The sequence below is a fragment of the Bombina bombina genome, chromosome 5 (assembly GCF_027579735.1).
Source record: "Bombina bombina isolate aBomBom1 chromosome 5, aBomBom1.pri, whole genome shotgun sequence".
NCBI lineage: Eukaryota > Metazoa > Chordata > Amphibia > Anura > Bombinatoridae > Bombina > Bombina bombina.
In genome coordinates this window covers 798379164-798385819 of record NC_069503.1, presented here as the reverse complement: position 1 = coordinate 798385819, position 6656 = coordinate 798379164, and positions in this window count along the sequence as shown.

The window sequence follows — 6656 nt, the reverse complement described above, 5'->3', positions numbered from 1 at the left end:
GAAGACTTCTTCAGTGCCGCTTGGAGGATCACTTCATCGGATGGAAGATTTCTTCAGCGCCGCTTGGAGGATAACTTCTGCCGCTCCGGTCTCCTCTTCGGTTCCATCGCTGCTCGGCTGAGTGAAGACGACTCAAGGTAGGATGATCTTCAGGGGATTAGTGTTAGGTTATTTTAAGGGGGTTTGGGTTAGATTAGGGGTATGTGGGTGGTGGGTTTTAATGTTGGGGGGGTTGTATTTTTCTTTTACAGGCAAAAGAGCTGAATTCTTTGGGGCATGCCCCACAAAAGGCCCTTTTAAGGACTGGTATGGTAAAAGAGCTTTGAACTTTTTTAATTTAGAATAGGGTAGGGCATTTTTTAATTTTGGGGGAGTTTGTTATTTTATTAGGGGGCTTAGATTAGGTGTAAGTAGCTTAAAATTGTTGTAATATTTTTAAAATGTTTGTAACTTATTTTTTTTATTTTTTGTAACTTAGCTTTTTTTATTTTTTGTACTTTAGTTAGTTTATGTAATTGTATTTAATTGTAGTTATTTGTAGTTAATTTATTTAATTAATTTAATGATAGTGTAGTGTTAGGTTTAATTGTAACTTAGGTTAGGATTTATTTTACAGGTAATTTTGTATTTCTTTTAGCTAGGTAGTTATTACATAGTTAATAACTATTTAATAACTATTCTAACTAGCTAAAATAAATACAAAGTTACCTGTAAAATAAATATAAATCCTAAGATAGCTACAATGTAATTATTAATTATATTGTAGCTATCTTAGGGTTTATTTTACAGGTAAGTATTTAGTTTTAAATAGGAATAATTTATTTAAGTATAGTGTAGTGTTAGGTGTAATTGTAACTTAGGTTAGTTTTTATTTTACAGGTTAATTTCTCTTTATTTTAGCTAGGTAAGCTATTAAATAGTTAATAACTATTTAATAGCTATTGTACCTAGTTAAAATAAATTGAAATTTGCCTGTAAAATAAAAATAAATCCTAAGATAGCTACAATATAATTATTATTTATATTGTAGCTATATTAGGGTTTATTTTAAAGGTAAGTATTTAGTTTTAAATAGGATTAATTTAGTTCATAATAGAAATATTATTGAGATTTATTTAATTAATATTTAAGTTAGGGGGGTGTTAGGGTTAGTGTTAGACTTAGGTTTAGGGGTTAATAATTTTATTACAGTGGCGGCGGTGTAGTGGGGGGCAGGATAGGGGTTAATAAATTTATTATAGGTGCCGACGGTGTAGGGGGGACAGGATAGGGGTTAATAAATTTAATATAGGTTGCGGCGGGTTCAGGGAGCGGCGGTTTAGGGGTTAAACTATTTATTTAGTTGCGGCGAGGTGCGGGATCAGCAGGATAGGGGTTAATAACTTTATTATAGAGGGCGACGGTATAGGGGGGGCAGGATAGGCGTTACTAGGTATAATGTAGGTGGCAGCGGTGTCCGGGAGCGGCGGTTTAGGGGTTAATACATTTATAAGAGTTGCGGCGGGGTCAGGGAGCGGCGGTTTAGGGGTTAGTAACTTTATTATAGAGGGCGACGGAATAGGTGGGGCAGGATAGGGGTTACTAGGTATAATGTAGGTGGCAGTGGTGTCCGGGAGCGGCAGTTTAGGGGTTAATACATTTATAAGAGTTGCGGCAGGGTCTAGGAGCGGCGGTTTAGGGGTTAATACATTTATAAGAGTTGCGGCAGGGTCTAGGAGCGGCGGTTTAGGGGTTAGTAACTTTATTTAGTTGCGGGGGGCTCCGGGGGCGCCGGTATAGGGGGTAGAACAGTGTAGTTTAGTGTGGGTGCTTAGTGACAGGCTAGCAAGAAAGCTGTAAAAAAGCCGAAGAGCAGCGAGATCAGATGAGTGATAACTCTCACAGTCCGCTGCTCATCGTCCCGTACTTGGTGCGCTGCTTTTTGACAGGTTTTTTGATAACTTAGGCAAATTTTTGCAGGTCCGCGGCAGCAATGTGAGGTGAGCTTAGGCGGGCATATTGGGCCGGCGAATACAGGTAAAATAGACACGTTGATAACTACCCCCCTTAGTATCCTATTCAAATATTTTCTGGTTTTTACAAGTACGTGTAGATTTACCAACAAGTCTTAAAGATTAGTATATGTTAACATATGTTCTTGTTTAAAGGGACAGTCAAGTAAAACAAAACATTTTTTGATTTAAATATTTAAATTTCTCTAAAACTTTTATCCCCGATTTATCTTTGTTTGCTTGGTGTTCTTATTTGAAAGATAAACCAAGGAGGTTCATCTGTTCATTTCTTAGACCTTAGAGTGCATCTCATCTGAATGCATTTGGACCACTAGAGGGCATTAGTTATTGGGTTTCATATGGAAAACATTGAGCTCATGCAATATAGTTACCCTGGAGTGATCAATGATTGGCAGAAAAGCAGGTCTGTCAAAAGAATAGAAATAAGGGGTCATTTTGCAGAGTCATAGATACAAGGTTAATCATAGAAGTAAAACGTGTATTTCTATAACAGTCTGGTTATTCCAAACTTGATAATGCGTAATAGTGTTTTCTTTGTTGCCAACAATGATTCATGTTATGACTGTCCCTTTAAGTTGTGTTGTTGGCATCAAAATAGTGATATGTTATCATGTATAATTGTAATAGTCATTTTGTTTGAGATTAGGAGAACAGTTTGAACATCACATCGCAAAAAACAATCAATGTAATCAACAAGGACAGCATGTGATGATGTGGTCTCCACACACTTGTAAAACACACTCTGCAAACAATATGCCTCCATTGACCCGGTCCCTTAGAAGCCTATTAAATACAGAGTGTGCTTCACATTTGTAAGAAGACCACATCATCACATACCTATCCTTTACATATTAAATACATAAAAAACATACAAAATTACTTCCTCTTCCTTCCCCTCTTCCCACAAGACTGAGGCTCTGGGGGGGCAACTGCCCCCTCTGACGAGTTCTCATAGGAGATGTTTGGGGAAGAGGGGTAGAAGGGGTACTGTGAGTGGTTCAGGGATCACCAGGCTGAGGAGGAGATTGAGGCAGAGGAGAACATGGAGGAGGCCTAGGAGCAGATGGTCCAGGAGCAGATGGTGCAGGAGCAGATGGTGCATTTTGCGCCTCCCGGAGGACCTTCAACATATCCTTAAGAGTATTCAAAATCTCTCTTTGATCTTCCCGAATATCATTCATTACTCTCGTCAGGTACACTCTGCTTTCCGCCTGTTCCCTCCGGAGGCACGCATCTCCTCGAGGAAATCAGTCAAGATCTGCACCTCTGCTATCTCTGGGGCTATGTTCTCCTGAGGAGCTGCTGCATGGCGGGCTGCTGGTGCACGACAGGCTGCTGGTGCACAAGGGGCTGCTGGTGGATGAGGTGCTGCTGCAGGGATCTCTTCTGCAGCGGGGGCTTCTTCAGGGGATGATGGTACTGGGATGTCTTCTATGTCTCCCCGAGGTAGCGAGTCATCTGCACCACTCTCATGCCTGGGTGAAGGAGAAGCCTGTGGGTGCTGTGCTGCCTCCTCCCCGGCCTCAGACTCTGTATATTTGAAAAAGAAAGAAATCAAGATATTAGCACAGTTCCAAATAAAGATGTAAATGTTCTATTTGAAAGTGTATTAATGAGTCTGCCTTCGTAATTCTATTGGAAGCAAAAGCAATCAATACAATTTCTGCATTTTCAAACCCGTCTTTTTGATATCTATATGGTAAATCTGAATGTCTTTTTATGTTTGTCTTAAATCTGTTTAAATGCACACCTAATCTGTAAACTAGATACTAATGTGATAGCTTTTCTTGAAGTGCAACTTTCGCAAGGTAATTGTGAATGCGCTTACATAATCATGTATAAAAAAGTGTAATTGCGTTAGTCATATCCTTAAATAATTTTTGCGTGTGAATGGGTTATGAGGTGGATCTAAAGAGATTAGTAAATGAGCTTACTGGCAGATGAGAGGGGCAGGTTCCCAGCATCAACCTCTCCAATACCGACTATGGCCACCTCAGAGATGTTGGGATGCAGCATTTCCTCCCAGCGAGAAAACTCAAATATTAATTCCGGACCGCCACCGGTCCCAGATACGTATTGCCTCTCCCTTGTGAGCTATCTTTTCAGTTCAGCTCTGCAGTCCCAGTAACAATCTGAATAGACTTTACATCCCTGTTATAAACCCCCACTGCATTTACGGCATCCCTGATCTCCATCCACAGCTTCCTCTTATTCTTAGGGGTGGCCTTTGGTGCCTGCAGCCTCCTAGCCATCTCCATATAAGCCTCTATAAGGGTCTCCTCATCCATGGTATATCTCTCCTCCCTCTGCCTGTACTTCCCATGCGATGTGAGCCTCTGTTCCCCGGATTGTGAAGCTCCCTGTCTACGCTGCACACCACTGGGCCCAGCCACTTGTTCATTTTCAACAATATGGCTAGGTCAACCCACCCCTTCCTCTCCCCCTTCCTGTCCCATTCCTCTCCCCCTTCCTATTCCCCTTCCTCTCCCCCTCCCTCTCTCCTGCCTAACCTTCTGCCTAGCCTCCTCTACAAGCTCATCACTGAACTCCTGCCTAATGAGCTCTAATAGCTCATGGCTAATCTGCTCCCTATCACCCTCTCCCGACATACTCAAATAAAATGTGAAGGTGCCCAAATGAAAGGGGGTCAAAATAGTGAACAAAAAGTAAAAAAAAAGTGCTGAAGTGTGAATGGGATATAAATAAAAGAGGGTAAGGGGTATTAAAAAGACAAACGTATATGTTGAAAAATACAAAAATGAGGATATGTAAACAATGTTTTTTATTAAAAAAAAACCTATGGGATGAAAGGGAATGGGGTATGGGATGAAAGGGAATGGGGTATGGAGTGTAGTATAAGAGGGAATGTGGTATGGAGTGTATGGAGTATTTTTTTTTTATTTCTTTATTTAAAAAACAACAGTGTATATCGATTAGGCTATAAATTTTAGTTGGGTCCACAAAACATGACAAAGAAAAAAAAAGCACCTCACAGGGTGCCTATATACTTTGCTAGACAGGATAAAGAAGAAGAACATTCCAACATAAAATTGACACACTGTTAGATGCACATGTCCTCCTAACCTAGCAAATTTGTAATATAACACAAAACGCATCGTTCTAGACATTGTTCAAAATATCCCACTGTGTACTTACTTATTGCTCTTCTTATGACCCTACAACAGAACCTAACCTAATAATCCCTTATTAAACCTAACCTGTCATAGGGTCCTTTTAGCAACCAATATGTAAGCTAAATTATACGCCAAAACTACACTTGCATACTCTGTTGGAGTGTTTTATACCTTTCCAAACACCCAACAACCGATAAACAAACAAACAACCACAGTGACAACAGACATACAAAACAGAACAAAAAAAAAATACAAAAAAACAAACAACCCCCCCACACCCTTTAGTCAGACCCTCTAGGATATTCATTGATTTCAAAAGCATGCATCAGGAACTCAGACCCCTAAAGGGAGAAATTAGTTGAATTTGCTCTTCTCTGACCAACGACTGTATTAATCTACACCATTTCTGAGTTTATAGAGGTATTTTATTGTTCCACTATTACTTGTCCTTTAATTGATACATTCTATTAGGCTAGCGCTCTTCTTAGATTTCCAGTACTTTAGGATTAATGATCTGCCTATAAAAATTACTGTATTCACAAACTTGTTATTCACCTGTGCTATCTGCTCCTCATATATATAAAAAAAAGATGTGTTTTTCCGTTATTCTGATCTCTTTGTCATTTATTTTATTTAGCCAGAAGTTAATCTTCTTCCAAAATCTTTGTACTTTAGGACAACTCCATAGACAATGTTGTAAATCTGCTGCTACAAGACAGCATTTAAGGTATTTGTTATTTAATGAGTTATCTAATTTTGCTTTTAATGCAGGGGAGATATATATTCTATTCAAGATTTTCAAATGAGACTCTCTCCACCCGATTGAGAGAGTTGCTTGATCTGTCAACTGTAAACTTTTTTGTATTCTCTCTACTGATTGTTGCCAGTTAGATGCTATTTTGTCTATGTTCTCTTTACCCTGTAGGGTTTTAAGAGCGCTATATAACACAGAGATAGAGTGATTCGCCACTTTATATATATTCAGAACTGGTCCTAATAATTCCCATGATTCCAGATTTTCTATAACCATCTTATTAAAAAAGTACCTAACCTGCAAATATGCAAAAAAATCTTTATCTGGTAGCCCAAATTCATTTTTAAGTTCCTGAAAAATTTTGCAAGTTCTTGTCTCTTTTTCTTTTAATTGTTGCAGATAAATGAGACCTTTCGCCTTCCATTCTTGAAAGACCCTTGAGCCTAGTGCCGGCTCAAAATTAGGATTGCCTACGATTGTAAGATATTTAGACCAACTTGGGTATGCTTGTGATATTTTGACAATTTTATGCCATGCACATATTACGTTCTTAATGGAGGACATATTTTTAACTTCTACCGGAAGATTCTCCTTGCAATGGAGTAAAGCATTAAGTGTGTAAGGTCTAACCAGTTGTTCTTCCAAACATGAAATAGAATAATGATCTACCTCTGTTATCCAGTCCATTGCAATTTTCCCCATACACACTAAGTTATATAATTCTATAACAGGCAAGGATAGCCCTCCTTCTAGCCT